At 32.4% G+C, this 16,061-nt stretch overlaps 2 long non-coding RNA genes across 3 annotated transcripts; both read left to right on the top strand.

The window, feature by feature from the left end:
* Window positions 1-1,162: 1,162 nt before the first annotated feature.
* On the top strand, window positions 1,163-3,426 carry LOC116007524. Of its 2 annotated transcripts, XR_004095284.1 has the most exons (4): window positions 1,163-1,446; window positions 2,079-2,201; window positions 3,085-3,162; window positions 3,258-3,426. It is a non-coding gene; the product is annotated as an uncharacterized LOC116007524 (long non-coding RNA). The 2 variants fall into 2 exon arrangements; XR_004095283.1 differs by lacking the exons at window positions 3,085-3,162; window positions 3,258-3,426 and having other exon boundaries at window positions 2,079-2,346.
* A 4,261-nt stretch (window positions 3,427-7,687) lies between these two features.
* LOC116007053 lies at window positions 7,688-9,536 on the top strand. Its single transcript, XR_004095196.1, has 4 exons — window positions 7,688-8,179; window positions 8,906-8,962; window positions 9,100-9,154; window positions 9,278-9,536. It is a non-coding gene; the product is annotated as an uncharacterized LOC116007053 (long non-coding RNA).
* The last annotated feature ends 6,525 nt before the right edge of the window (window positions 9,537-16,061 follow it).

Here is a 16,061-nt window from a genome sequence, read left to right as displayed (position 1 = left end):
TGCGTATTTTTTGTAAGACAACAGTATTATTTAACCGTTGTCGTTGGTGTGTTGTCTTTTAATTGCTCTTGAATACACAACACTACAAAGACAATGGTATTTTAAAACCGTTGTCTTTCCTCAGTCTTTATTTTTAAAAAGACAACGGTTTTATTTAACCGTTGTCATTTGTGTGTTGTCTTTAAACGCACTTGAATACACAATACTACAAAGACAACGATTTTATAAAACCGTTGTCGTTACACGCTCTTAATTTTTTTTAAGACAACGGTATTATTTAACCGTTGTCGTTGGTGTGTTGCCTTTAAATGCTCTTGAATACACAACACTACAAAGACAACGGTTTTTTAAAATCGTTGTCTTTTTTCATTCTTGATTTTTAAAAAGACAATGGTTTTATTTAACCGTTGTCGTTTGTGTGTTGTCTTTAAGCGCACTTGAATACACAATAGTACAAAGACAATGATTTTATAAAACCGTTGTCATTACACGCTCTTAATTTTTTTAAGACAACGGTATTATTTAACCGTTGTCGTTGGTGTGTTGTCTTTAAGTGCTCTTGAATACACAACACTGCAAAGACAACAGTTTTTTAAAACCGTTGTCTTTCCTCACTCTTTATTTTTTAAAAGACAATGGTTTTAATTAACCATTATCGTTTGTGTGTTGTCTTTAAGCGCACTTGAATACACAACTCTACAAAGACAACGGTTTTATAAAACCGTTATCGTTGCACGGTCTTTATTTTTCGTAAGACAACGATTTTATTTAATCGTTGTCTTTGGTATGTCGTCTTTAAGCGTACTTGAATACACAACACTTCAAAGACAACGATTTTTTAAACTCGTTGTATTTGTGTTTTATTTTTTAATAAATACAACGATTTTATTGATCCATGGTCGTTAGTGGGTTGTCTATATATTTTATATACTTACTTAATTTTTAAAAAAATGAAGACTTATTATAAAAAAATAAAAAACTTATTATAAAAAAAAAGACTTAATTATATATTAAAAGACTTTAAAAGAAATAAAAATCGAAATAAAAATAAAAATAATTAAATTTTAACTTTCAAGACTTACATATTTTGTTAAAATTTCCCTTCCCTCTCAATTAAATTAAAATAATTTCCCTTCCCTGAACTTACACACTTACCATACGCACCCTGACTTACACTTACGCAAATTAAACCCTATCAAATAAAACCTCCCCAGCCGTCCCTAATCGCAGCCGTACTCGGAGTCGCAGCCGCAGCCGCCCGTCGCCGGTCGTTGTCCGTCGCCCAGCCTCGCGCGTCCGTCGCTCAGCCGTAGCCGCCGTCGTGCAGCCGCAGCCCTCGTCGCTCCGGCCGTCTCTCACTGTCTCCGTCACGCTCTCCGGCCAACTGTGTTCATCCCTCTGCACCTCTCAAGAGTCCAGTGTTCATTCTTCATCCTTCATCACAAAGTAATTTTTTTTTCCAATTTATACTCTAAACCCTGTTTGTAGTTAATAATTTAATTTGTTAGTGATTTGGTCTGTATGTTTAATTCTAAAATTTATTTTGTTTCAAGTCTGTTAGTGAGTTAATATGTAAGTTTAGTAGAGAATTTTTTTAATTTCTTTAATTTTATATTGTAAGTTATTTTATACAGTTACAGACAATATGGAGACAATTTGTCATACTCAATTTGTTTAATTTTATATTGAATTACATGTAGCATTTGGAATTTTGAATTATTGCATTTGTTTTTAAGTTGACAGTTTGTAGGTGAGTGTACATTAGAACACATGATTCAAATCTTGATATCTTCCAAGAAAAATTGTGAGTTGGATATGGAGTATTCAATTTTTATGTTTTATTCCCTAAATTGTATGTTTTCAAGAAAAATTGTGAGTTGGATGTGTAGTTCTGTTTTCCTTTTCCTCTCACACAGGTTTTAAATTAAAAATTAGTTTGATGAACCATTGCTTACAGACAAAAGGATGGCACTCAGACATTTTAATGGGGTTTAGTTGTTCTTAGAAAAATACCATAGAGTTTGTCTTTTATTCTACAAAGGTTGGTTATATTGACTGTGTGTTTGGTTCTTGTTTAGTGAGTATGGTGATCTACTAGTAAGTTGTGGCTTGATTGGAGAAGTTGTCAAAGTATATGAAGATCTTGAGCTTTGGGATTTCTTGGCGGCAAGTATTATAAGTCTCTACAAGTTATGGAGTAGGTATGCTTTTGATTAGAACTTTGTAAATATTTAAACTTGGTGATTGGAATTGTTCATTAAAGTATTTACGGTGATTAGTTCTTATGTATTTTGAACATTGTGTATCTAGACTTGTTGATGGTGTATGGATAAATTGTTTTTATTATATTATTATGCTTAAAATCAAAACAGGTTAAAAACAACGGTTTAAAACCATTGTTTATGAATGTGAGGATAATAGGCTTTAACCGTTGTCTTATATATTAAAGACATCGGTTAAAAACCATTGTCTATCGATGTGACTTTCAACAACACTTGTTTTAACAACACACAATAGACAACGGTTAACAACCGTTGTTTTATATAGAAAAGGCAACGGTTAAAACCCGTTGTCTATGCCTGTGACTTTCAACAACACCGGTTTCAACAACACTCAATAGACAACGGTTTAAAAATCATTGTTTTTTTTATAGAAAAGACAACGGTTAAAAACCGTTGTCTATGTGCGTGACTTTTAACAATACCGGTTTCAACAACACTCAATACACAACGGTTAAAAAAACCGTTGTCTTTTCTAGAAATAACAACGGTTAAAAACCGTTGTCTATGTGCGTGACTTTTAACAACACCGGTATCAACAACACTCAATAGACAACGGTTAAAAATCGTTGTCTTTTCTAGAAAAGACAACGGCTAAAAACCGTTGTCTATATGCGTGACTTTTAACAACATTGGTTTCAACAACACTCAATAGACAACGGTTAAAAAACTCTTTTCTAGAAAAGACAACATTTTAAAACCGTTGTCTATGTGCATGACTTTTAACAACACCGGTTTCAACAACAGAAATTTTACCTCAAAGACAACGGTTTTTAACCGTTGTCTATGTGCATTTTTCTTGTAGTGGGGAGAGGGAGAGGAAGAGAGAGAGGAAGTGGAAGAGGGACAAACTTGTCTCAGGAAAGCTTTGTTGGAATGTCAGGTAAATAAATTGAACACAATGCATAATTAAAAAATTCATGTAGATGGTTGTTAGCAGTTTATGATTAATTGGCAATGCTTTCTTCTTTTCTATAGCTTGCATAGAGTGAAGCTCAATGGAACCATGAAGGCAGATGAAGATTGATGGAGCCACTTCTTTTTTATTTTTGTGTTTTTTGTTGTTAACTAGCTAGTGTTTATAGCTATTGCGTATGTATGATTTTGTCTTTTGACTAACTAGTGGATTATGAATTGGCAGTTTCTTTTGTTTTATTCTTGGCAATGTATATTGTTTTTTTTTTTTTTTTGCAATTTATATTAGTAACCTGATTTTATTTTTAATTTCACTTGGCAGTTGTGTAGTTGTTGACAATCTAAATGGTTTTAGGTGGGTGAGTAAAAAGTATACATTCAAAGAGCTTGTGGATATATTGATGTGGAAAAGATACTAAACAAAAAAAATAGCATATCTATAAATTTGGAAAATTGAAAAAATATTTAAAAAAAATTAGCCAAAAATATAAATTCTGAAAAAAAAAATTTGAAACATTGGAATTGCAAAATTGAAAAGTATACATTATGAAAATAAAGAGAAGAAAATTCTGGTTATTTTAATATAATAATTTTGTTTTTTTTTTTTAAATTTTAAATAAGTAAACACTTACAATGGACAACATAAGGTTAAGAGAAATGCCACATCAGACGCCATGTCAGCAAGAAGATAGGGAAACCTGGTAAAAGTTCTAGGCAATTTTTTTTTTCTTTTGTGACTTGATATATACGATATGAAAGTTTAGGGTGCGGCATGAATAATTGGATATAATTCATGGTGCTAGATGACACTTTTGCCTTTTTGTTTTAATTCACTTCAAACTGTATATTCATAAAATTAAAAGACATATTTCACAGTATAAAATATAAAATTTACAGTATATATTCAATACTGTATATTTATAAAATTCACAATATAAATTAAAAAAATTAAAGTCATAATATTAACCATGTAACATATTATAGTCTTATATTATATGGTTTAGTCATAAACAATTCACATTAATATATGACAATAAAGTCATAATTAAAGAATTAAGACTTTAACAACTCAAAATATATTCATAAAATTAAAAATATTTAAGGTGATTTTTTTTTTTGAAAAATTCAAGACTTTAACACTTTATTCACATATAATCACATTTTGACATATACAAACACACACACACACACAATCACATTTTCATAGTACACCATCCTTGAGTAATAAAAATAAAAAAAGTCACTTTTGTTGATGACTATTCAAGGTGGTGTTGTGTATATTTTGCTTACGAAAGATGAAGTCCTAGACAAATTTAAAGTCTATTATAAGGCTGAAGTAGAGTTACAAATAAGCTATTTGGTAAAGAGATAAGAATAGATAGGGGTAGTAAATATTATGACCTTAAGTAATGTTGAAAAAAAATAGTATAAAATTGCATTTTAAGTGGCTATTTTGTGGTACAAATATATGTGGGGTCCATTTCTGATTTGGGTCGGGTCAAAGTGGATTCGGGTTCTTCGTAGTTAGACGAAGAGATTGATATATTGTACGCTCAAAACGGATAATAGGTGAATGAGAAATTGGTTCTCAAAGTTGACCCATTTGAATTGAAAAAATGAAAGAAAAAAGCTTTAAAGTAGCTTTTGTCCCACATTGGTTTGGGAAGTGGGTTTGCACCACTATTTATACAAGAGGTTTTCTAAAGTTTATTGAATTGTATAGCATAAAGGCTCTATCTTGCGGGGTGTAATTCAAATCCAAATTGAAAAATTCTGTCTTATAAGGCAGATTAACACAACGAAATGTATTTTCTCGAACGAAAATTTTGCTTCTACTTCTTTTTTTTTTTGCCAATCAGTGTTCAAAAGAAGCCTTGTTCTTGTTCGTTGGGTTTCATTGTTTGAGTGCTCAAACTTGAAGCCGTAGCTTGTTTATCCTGGGAAACCTAGGCTACAACGCTCCTAGCACATTGAGAGGTAGCAAATAAGGTTTTAATAATTCACCACTAATAATTCAGGGGTGACGTTGATAATTGGCATATTATGAAGGGGCATAAATTACAATTTTTCCATTAAGTAGATTTGCTAATAATCCTATTATGACCCATCGACAAACTATAAGGAGAGTACTAAAATACTTGAAGAAGACCATGAGTTATAGTTTGGTATATTTAAGTGAGTCTTCTATTTTACAAGGGTATTCAAATGCAAGTTGGATTCCAACCAAGAAGATTATTCTTCAAGTTGTTGGGTATTTTTGTTAGGAGGTGATGCAATCTCCTAGGCTTTTAAGAAACAAACTTGTATCACAAATTCTATAATGACTTCGCAATTTATTGCACTTGCGTTAGTATGTAAAGAAGCCAAGTGGCTAAGGTATACCTGATGTCTTCTATATTGGTACATTGTGATAGTGCTACTACTTTGGCTAAGACTTATAGCCAAGCTAGTGTATATTGGTAAGTTAATGCCCATAGGTGTGAGACATAGTTATGTGTGAGGACTTATCAGGGATGGTATTGTAGCAATTGACTTCAACCATTTTTGGTTTAATTTGGCGAATCCATTTACTAAATCATAGGAGATGAGATTGAAGTCTATTGAGTAAATAATAAATGAAAGAAAGCTCAACTCTTGTCTGAAGAGACATTAGGCCTACAATTCAATGATGATGAGTATTTCATTTATTATTCTCAAGTAGTAGCTGTTACCCCTCCCAAGGTAAGCATTTGGTCTTGCATGTAAAAAGATGTTGATTTATTACTTAATAGATTTTTTTTTTTGACAAAATGTTTTATTTAGGAGCATGAATTAAAAGGTCTACCTATATAGTATATAAACACGAAGTGTGACTGCTTCAATAAAGTTCGAGTTTGGCTTGTGACATGTTTATGAATAGATATTGACACATGACCTTTATATATTGTCAAGTTTTCAAGGAAAAGTTGTAACTTATAAACTTGTGTGTGTTGTGCCTTCAATATTTCAAAGTACGCGATTTCTCAATTCAAAACATGTCTACCTTTGTAATTGAAAATATTGTAAAGTGTACTGCACTAAGTGGAATTCAATTATCTTCGAGACATTTTCATTTATGCATGTGTTTTGAAATTTTATCTTATGACAAGGTAAACAAGGTTTACTATTGAATGTCTATCAGAAAGTAGATATTTATATAATAAAATGTTGCATATATATGTTTAGACAGATCACATATTTACCGAAACTATAAATAATATTTTGGTATTATAGAGTTGAAGATATTCTAAGTAATTAAAATCCTACCAATCATAAAATACGATATTAAACTCCATAATACATAAATATTATTTATGTTCTTGGTAGACATATCTAAACATATATACACATTCAACCTTTTACTATATAAATATCTAACCATTAGTGATTTATAATAGAAACTAGTACGCCACCCGTGCGTTGCACGGTATGAATAAATGGCCAATGATTTTAATATATAAAATATAAATTTATAAAAAAAATCAGTAAGCATATATACAACATTTGATGTCAAAGAAGCACATTCTCCATTGTCATTACGAAAAAGTATCTTCAGGCCTCTAGGTTGACTAACTCTAGACAATGTGACATATAGCTGGCCATGTACAAAAAAAGGTTTTTTTAAAAGCAGCCCAACTGTAGACAATGTTTGACCACTTCACCATCATTTGGTCCGCCAATCTCACCATCACCTATAGCAGCAATTCGATTTGCAAAATCAGTTAACTCCGTTGTTTCTTCAAACAAATCAAGGTTTAGCAATCGTAAGTTCTTTGTTAACTTCAAATTCATAATTCAAGACAAAATAGAGGAATATAATTCAAGAGAAAATAGATGAATATAATTCTTTGTACACATAGTATACATCATTCAAATCCAAATTTCAAACTATGTGTAAATGTCAAATTTGTGCTTAGGAAATATAACAGTTTTTTAACAGTTGTACATGAAATTGTTGAAATTTACAAATTTGAATACAAATATTACTAACATTATTACGTAAGACTATACATAATGGCAATGTAACAAATCAAACCGATGACAGAAATAAGTTTGAATGTACATAACCAAATACCATAACATTACATATCTATATAGAGCAATAAAAATGTTTTTTTAGCTAATAATCTATAAGCATCCATATAAACTTCTAAAGATATAATTAAATATATCAATATAAAAACACACCTACGTGTCTCTCTATATATAGATATCTAACAATATATTATTTAACATTTTAATAATATATATGTATGTAATTTTTAAACAACATATCTAAAACACACACCCATATATATATATATATATATATATATACATATATAAGCTCACAAATATTAAACCAAAGCCCAAAGTTTTCAACCTGATGTGTAAACAAAGCCCAAAAATACGAAGCCCATTACATAAAATAAGCAAATAATAGAAAATTCCTAAGAGACTAAAATGATCTTCTCTCAAAAAAAAAGACACTAAAATGATCTCAGCCTCTTGCTCCAATCAGCAACCCTGTCCTATGATTCCTATCACTACACCACGCCCTCCGCCGTTCTTACCCTCCACAACGTTCGAAAACCAAGCTCTCATCTCAATCTCTGAAAGCAAGAACCCAGTGTCGTTACCCTCAAATTCCATCTCTATGAACTGAACAACTACACCACAATCATCAATTTCTGATTGACGATCCTCGCGTCGAACATATCTGATCGGATTCAATCTTCGCAAACCCTAAACTCCTACAATCCGTTCGGCAGCCCGATTTCCCGACCATATACCTCACAGTACTCTCCTTCAACGCTTACAAAAAACCCATTTACTTTGTTAGAATTTCAGTCCTAGATTACCTTAAGCTTCGTCCACCTCGAGTCAATTTCTTCTCGGTGCGAGTCGAAATCAAATCCCCAAACAGATGGGCTCCAAAAGAAAAAACCAAAGCAGAGAATACACTCACAAACAACAATATACCTAAGGTAATCCCTAATTTTCTTCATTTTTTTTTGAGTTTATAGAAATTGGTACAAAATTACCACTGTGAACCATCATTTGTAGAACAGCATGCGATTAAACCATAATCAATTTTTTTTTACGCAAGATTACATCAAATCATTTAATATGTTGTTGTAAACCCTAATCTTGGGTACGGAACACCCACTGGTATTTCTTAATTTTCAATACATATGAAAAAACTTGATTTCAATAATTTAATTCAAATAAACGAAGCAATGTAGGTATCCTACGAAATAATCTGTAGAAAATAAGTGTTCAAATGTCTAAAATCATTAAAAAAAATGCTGTAGAATGAATTTTACTGCATAAATAGTCTTATGCTTTAATACAAGGCAAGTACAACAAAATTTTTTAATTTGTTGTTTATATATCTTCTTAATATATACATTTATTATGGTTTAAGCTATTTTAGTCTCTAATATCGGAAATGCTACCTATATTTATCCCAGTAAATTGAAGGATACATCATATTCTTACTTTAAAACCATAGTTTATATAGATCAGCTCTGATTTAGTAATAATTAGTAGATCACAATATGTCACATTAAGTGAAATTTTTACCATCAAAATGCATATAGTATATTACTCAACTCATTAAAACTAATGAAAAATATATAATTAAGCTTCCCATTCTAAAATGATTATTATCTTTTTTGTTAGCCTCTAATCTGTCAAGTATTTGTATACAGGTCTCCTCACATTAATCTGCCAAATACCACCAAAATGTCGGGGTGTATAACTAACAGGTATATCCAGTACCTCTCACTAAATACCTCTTTTACACACACACACACACACACACACACACACATATATTTCAATATATCCACATAAAGAAGTATACAAATAGCTAATATATCAATGTTTTGTCTTTATATTGCAGTTTGAGATCTTAAATGACAAGCACCAGTGAAGTATATTGATTTGGAAACGTAACAGTAAGTGTTTACAGTAGTTTGAATAAAGAAGAACATGTATGCATCTTAAATACCTTTAATCTTCAGCTTGCCGTTTCCTTTTGCCACATATGGTTGTTGAAAATTTTATTTTTCTCATTGCAGTTGAATTTGTTTGCTATGTAGCTACTGAATTTGGGTTTGGAATGAATAGGAAATGTAGTTTGTGTGTCTTAAATGCTATGTATATATACAAAAAAAATATTGAATAGGTGAGGACAAGTCACTATCAACAATTAATGTTAAGAAGTCAAAGCTTACAATCAACAATTAATGCTCAATAGTAGGTATAGGTGTATGCCAAACTATTAATAGATATGTGTATAGATTGTTGTGTTACTTGTACTGTATTCAAAAAGTTTAATGTAATTTGTTTTTTTTGTTGTAAATAGAAATGAAAATACACAAAACAAGAAGATAATTGCAAAGAGAGTAATGGATCGGAGAGAAGGGAAGAATTCTTATTGATATCATTAAGAGAGGTGTCATACAAATGAATACATATGAGCATATATATAGGAAACCAATTTGACCCTTCGATACTCCAAAGGACACTCGACCCTTCATGGATCCAGAAATACAATAACTGGGATAATGGCCACATATAAATAATTATATTCATAACACTCCCCCTTGGCCATTATCTCACCATATTCATGCCTCATTAAAAACCTTGCTAGGAAAACCCTGTGGGAAAAAACCTAGTCAAAGGGAAAAAGAGTACATGATGTATTTCAAAGTATCTGTTATATAGGGTTGCCTCATTAAAAACCTTAGGCTAAGAAAACCCAGTGGGAAAAACTTAGCTAAGGGAAAAAAAAGTACAACCACAAATCATTCATGACCTTCAGGGTCTAATCTTCAGGATAACCAGTCATAAACTTTCAGTGTATAATCTTCAGGATTCTGTAATGTTCCCCTTTTGACATTACTATACCATACTCATGCCTCGTTAAAAACCTCATTAGAAAAACCCAGTGGGAAAAACCTAATGAGGAAAAGAGTACATGATATATGTTAAATTATGTGTTGCACTGGTTGCCTCATTAAAAACCTTACGCTAAGAAAACCCAGTGGGAAAAAACTTAGCTAAGGGAAAAAGAGTGCAACCATAACCCCAATATAAACTTCAGGGCATAATATTCATGATTCAAGTAAATGACACTCCCCCTGAAGGTAACATTCTTCAAATCCCTTATATGAAATATACCTCCAAAATATAGAAAGGGATTTTGTGAACAAATATGTTCAACTATTAATGGGGTGAATAATCTCGTGACTCTTCTAGAGCTCACGTGGGTATAATACTGACATCATAATGTCCAGTAAAATTTTTCATAATATACTCATTTATTAGTGATGCAACACTATCTTTATTATCTCCTTATAAGACAATGGGGATAAAATCTCGTATAACCAGTTTTGGGGATTTGGCATCATTGGGATCAAATAATAATAGCCATTACCCAAGTAGCGCATTAAAACCATACATTGGTTTCTCACATAATTGCCAAAATCTTTTGTAACTCAAAGATATTGGAGGATATGTTAAACACCATTCCAATATTTCATTATAGGAGGAGCACTAAATGTTGCTAGCAATTTCATCGCATAAAATATCAAGCCTGATGCGATTATGGAACTTCTGGTCCCTATATGGTGCTCCAACAATAATGAATTAATGGACTTTCGATATCCTTATTATACTCATTGAGCTTATACGGTTCTTTATCTACTTCAAGAGATACAACCGTCAGTGTGATAAGTATCATGAATCTAAATGGTTCCTTATCTACTTCAAGAGATATAACCGTTAAATGATACTTATTCATATTCAAGGCATTTTTCAAGTAGGCTAACTGTTGTATGAAAACTTCTTCAAGAAGAAGCTCGATCTTCAGGTCGAGATAATACTTGGGGTTTCCCAAGTCTTTCGTTTCAAAAACTCCGTCTTTTAGGCATGGGCTAACATTATCAAATGTAGCAATTCTACGCACAGTAGCAACCCTTTAAAGAACACTTATGGTACATATTATCCCTTCTAAATGAGGGTAATAACTCCATTCGCAATCCTTTAAAGAATCACATAATATATTCAATTTCTTCTTCAGGAAGAAAATTACTCAGTCTAATGACCCATAATTATGCGGTCATGACCTATATCAGCTGCATATCTAATTTTATTAATCTGCCAATGATGTAATGTAGCGGAACTTAATGTCGTCCTACGTGGGAGATTAAAATCAATCAAGGGTCTCTGCGTGAACCCATGAGCTACAAAACTCGCTTTATATTATACCACCTCATCATTCTCATTTCACATATTTAGGGTGCTCACCTTTTATATAATTTTCATGGGGCAATTCCTCGTCAGGATTGCTCGCCCATTATATATATTTTACAAAGTAGGGCAATTCCTCGTCAGGATTGCTCACCTACTAAGTAATCTTCTCAGCCTGAGTAGAGCAACTCCTTATGGTGTGTGTTATAAAGAGAATGTATTTAGCGAGTTGAGCTATGCCTTAATTGCTCTTTTAAATATTCAATAATGAGGATGCTTCTAGCACCTCACCTGGATCCAGTTTATTTAAATGAGCAATTATATAGGCTTGTGTTGTCGACAACTATTATAATTTTCTCCCACATTCATGACAATTTCTAAATTAACCAGATCGTTGACATTTCCCAAAGATATTAGGATCTGGCGTTCCGCATCCCTAGTATTATGTTTGATCGGTGCACCTTACTAGGGTTTTCGTCATCTAGACGAACGTCTTCAGGACGTAATTCTTATCAAGATAAGAGTGACAATGTTTATTTTACTAGATCTAGTATTGTGTTCCTTATCTCATAAACTGATAGACCTCCAACACTTCTGGCGTCAAGGAGTATCAGTAGAGATATTCGGTCCAAATTAGGGATTATATATAGGACCTAGTCACTCTTTTCTGATCAGCATGATCAGTATATATATTTGGCAGATTATTTGCTAATATTGCAAATAGATTATCTTCTGAACTTCTAGTTCAGTTATCTCTCTGAACTTCTAGTTCAGTATAACTAGTACGTGGATTTAACTAATGAAGATTTTTCCATTCCATGAAACTTCTCGGCATTTCATTAAATTTGGGCCTTATCTCCCCCTAATGCCGAGAATCGATCTTCATTAAGTATGCAATCAGCGTATCTATTGATCCCTAATAATAGGCTCTAGGTATTTAGACAATCAGACGGAGTTCTATGATCGTCATATATATATATACCTAGTTTCATTCAATAGCCCCTAGAGATACGCTATGGTGGTGATATAGTAAAATAGACTGCATACAAAGAATATAAACGCAGATTTGGGAAATGTTTATCACGTACGTACTAGGTGTATGGGGGAATAATCATGATATGCAGTGAGTCAGATCTTGATTCAATTAAGTTTGATATCCTTTGATATCCCCAAAAATATCTGACTCATTATGCTTGCCCAAAACGACCCAATTGCTCATGCCAAAACAATTTGGGTCTTTTATAACTTTAAAAGAATTGCACATAAAAATATGCAAACACATAACATGTATAATGTCAATGCATTCACATATATTTGCATATGATATGCATTATGAATTTATGATGCTATTCAAATAATCATATGGAGGATAAATGCCAAATAAATCATTGATGATGAGATTATTTAATTCATAACTTGTTTGCTTCAGGCAAACCATCATGATGTGATTCACTTCTGACTTTCAAGCATATAGCATAATGCTAAAGATAGAAGTTGCAGACTTCATTCATTAACCATGTCATTAGTCACCCGAAGGTCATTCCCTGTTCGAGGTCTTCCGGACCTTATTAGAAAGTATCCCAATGTCCAATCGTATTGCCAAGTGTGAAGGTTTAGAACTCGAAGAATAATACTCCTTCAAAAACACTTAGCATAATTTTGTCATGTACTACTACTCGAGTACAATATGACCATCATATAGAAGACAATAAGACTCACATTATTTAGTATGATTTTCCATGCACTTCTACTAGAGTACAATGTTACTCATGTACTTCTACCAGAGTACAAGGTTAATTATGTACTTCTACTGGAGTACAATGTTATTACCTTTCCATGTACTTCTACTGGAGTACAAGGTTATTAACTGTCTATGTACTTCTACTGGAGTACAAGGTCAATCGTGTACTTCTACTGGAGTACAAGATTATTACCTTTAAAATTCAATGGAGTCTTAATATTGTCTTCCTATAGTTCTTCTAATATAGTTTCACGTGTGAAACAATACTATATTATACTGGTCATATTCAGAGGGATTCACCATCATAAAATCTCAGATTTAGTCAATAGATCGAAGATTATGACTTTATTGATCATAGCAATCCTTCAGGGATTGATTTAAGGACTGTGGATCAAATATTCATAATCAATCTAAGATTTATACTGAGGTGTGACAAATAAAATTAGTGCTATAAGTTTACCTTCTGGGCAAAGTTATATTAGATCTAGGCAATAATATATTGGTCAGCTCTACTAGAGCCCTTCCTTATTCAGTGTGCAAAAATTATTTTGCTCACGTATTGTATGTGTGGTTGCACTATACTTAACACATACATTTTTCTTATTGTTCTTAGATCCAATCAAAAATGATATGACGCATTTTTATAGCAAAAATATTTATGTCATGTATCACATGAACATCATGACTCTCATCCATATCCTCATGATATTGTAAATAGCATGCACACAATTATCTATATTTATCCCATGATGTGATAATGCATATATTTCTCATGACATATAGCTATAAACCATAAGGGAGCAAATTGATACAAAAACAATTGTCACATAATATTCATATACCTCATCATGAAATGATGATCTCTAAAAACTTTGTGACAATATTCAATTATGCTCTCAAAAATTAAATATCATGCAAATATATAGTCTATCATGCCATAAAGATAATTTTAGGAAATATGATCAATTCTTAATAATATCTGATTAGTACACAAAATAATCATTTGCACATAACAATTATTATGGCATTGATAATATTATATCATATTTAAAAATATGAAGGGAACAAACCTCATCGGAGTATGGTCAAAATCTCCAATATAATTCTCCTTAATCAATTTCAGTCGTGCTCCATAATCAATGTATTTAACGAGTTGCGAATCTTGAATCTGTGTCAATCGAACTTCCGGGAAACACAATCAAGTTTGATGTTAACTGGATTAGTCACGGATGGCCTAATTCCAAACATCATTAATAATCAATTATAATAATAATATATTCCCTTCTTTTTTTCTTTTTCATTGATATGTGGCGTGTATATATGAGCACATTTTTGTAATTTTAATCCTATAGCACATGGCTGATATATAATAATAAAGATAATACTTAGCTTCACGTGGCCACCATCTTCATCAACTTTCATCATTTTCTACAATTTTAATAGGCAGCATCTTCGCTTCTTTCATCAAGAAAGACAAAACTTGCAGGTTTTGTGCCTTAAAGGTTGCTGGATATATATATAATAATAATAAAACTTGATCCGTAATTAGAGGAAGAAAACAAACCCATTTCATCTTCGTTATCATCAACTTTGCATCATCACTCCCTCCATTACTGCCATTTTCTGCAACTTCAATCAACAAACCCATTATATAATATTATATGTATATATGAAACCTCACGAGAATGTGTCTGGCTAAGGTCATTGATACATCATATCCATAATTCATGTGGTATAGCGAGCGGAGTTGACAACCCCACTATCTTGTATGAGGACAATGCTGCATGTGTTGCACAGATGAGTAGTGGGTATGTTAAGGGCAACCTTACAAAGCACATTGCGCCTAAGTTCTTTTACCCACATGAACTCCAAAAGAGCGGTGAAATTCTTTTTGAAAAGATTCGCTCTAGTGACAATCTAGCAGATTTGTTCACTAAATCCCTATCGACGTCAATTTTTGAAAAATATGTTAACAAGATAGGGATGCGAAGACTTGGAAGATTGTTATCTTCAGGGGGAGCGATAACTTCTAAATATACTCGACTAGGTTATCGAGAAAACCTTGAAAAATCCTGAAGATTAAACCCAGAAGGTTTTATGGTTGTACTCTTTTTTTTCCTTTAGCTAAGCTTTTTCCCACTGGGTTTTTCTTAGCATAAGGTTTTTAATGAGGCAACCGGTACATCACATAATTAGACATACCATGTACTCTTTTTCCCTCGACTAGGTTTTTCCCATTGGGTTTTTCTAGCGAGGTTTTTAATGAGGCATGAGTATCAGAAGCAGTGGGAGCACAAATTGATGTCTTTATCAAGAAGCACATATTGTACTCTTTTTCCCTTACCCAAAGTTTTTTTTCCCACTGGGTTTTTCTTTTGGTAAGGTTTTTAACGAGGCAATATAGTGTTCATCCTTTGGACATCCAAGGGGGAGTGTTATGAAACAAAAGGAAAATAGTGGATGTCCAAGTTGTGGTTCGAACCTTGGACCATTCACTTAAAAACTAGGATCTAATCCACTTAGCTATCACGGCTGGTGGTGGCAGATTGCAGAACATTTAATAATTAAATGTTGACTGGAAAGCTAGTTCACGATGGAGACAAAAGCTATGGGTTAGGGGGTTTGAACCCGTGACCTTAGGCTGGCAGCTAAGCTTTTAGGCGTTTGACAAATCCATCCAGACTAGCACAATTATATGTAATTACTGTACATATATATATTGTTTACTTCTCCCTGTAGTATAAATACCCCCTCCAATCTTTGAATAAATCATCCCAAAAACTTCATATACAATCTGCTTCACTTCTTTCCCATTTCCAGATTTTCGGCCTTTTCACTATAATTATTATATTACTTTTATTGTTATT

This window comes from Ipomoea triloba, chromosome 15 (assembly GCF_003576645.1).
Source record: "Ipomoea triloba cultivar NCNSP0323 chromosome 15, ASM357664v1".
NCBI lineage: Eukaryota > Viridiplantae > Streptophyta > Magnoliopsida > Solanales > Convolvulaceae > Ipomoea > Ipomoea triloba.
Note: the sequence above shows the minus strand (reverse complement) of the source record. Positions and strands in the feature narration are given on the sequence as shown.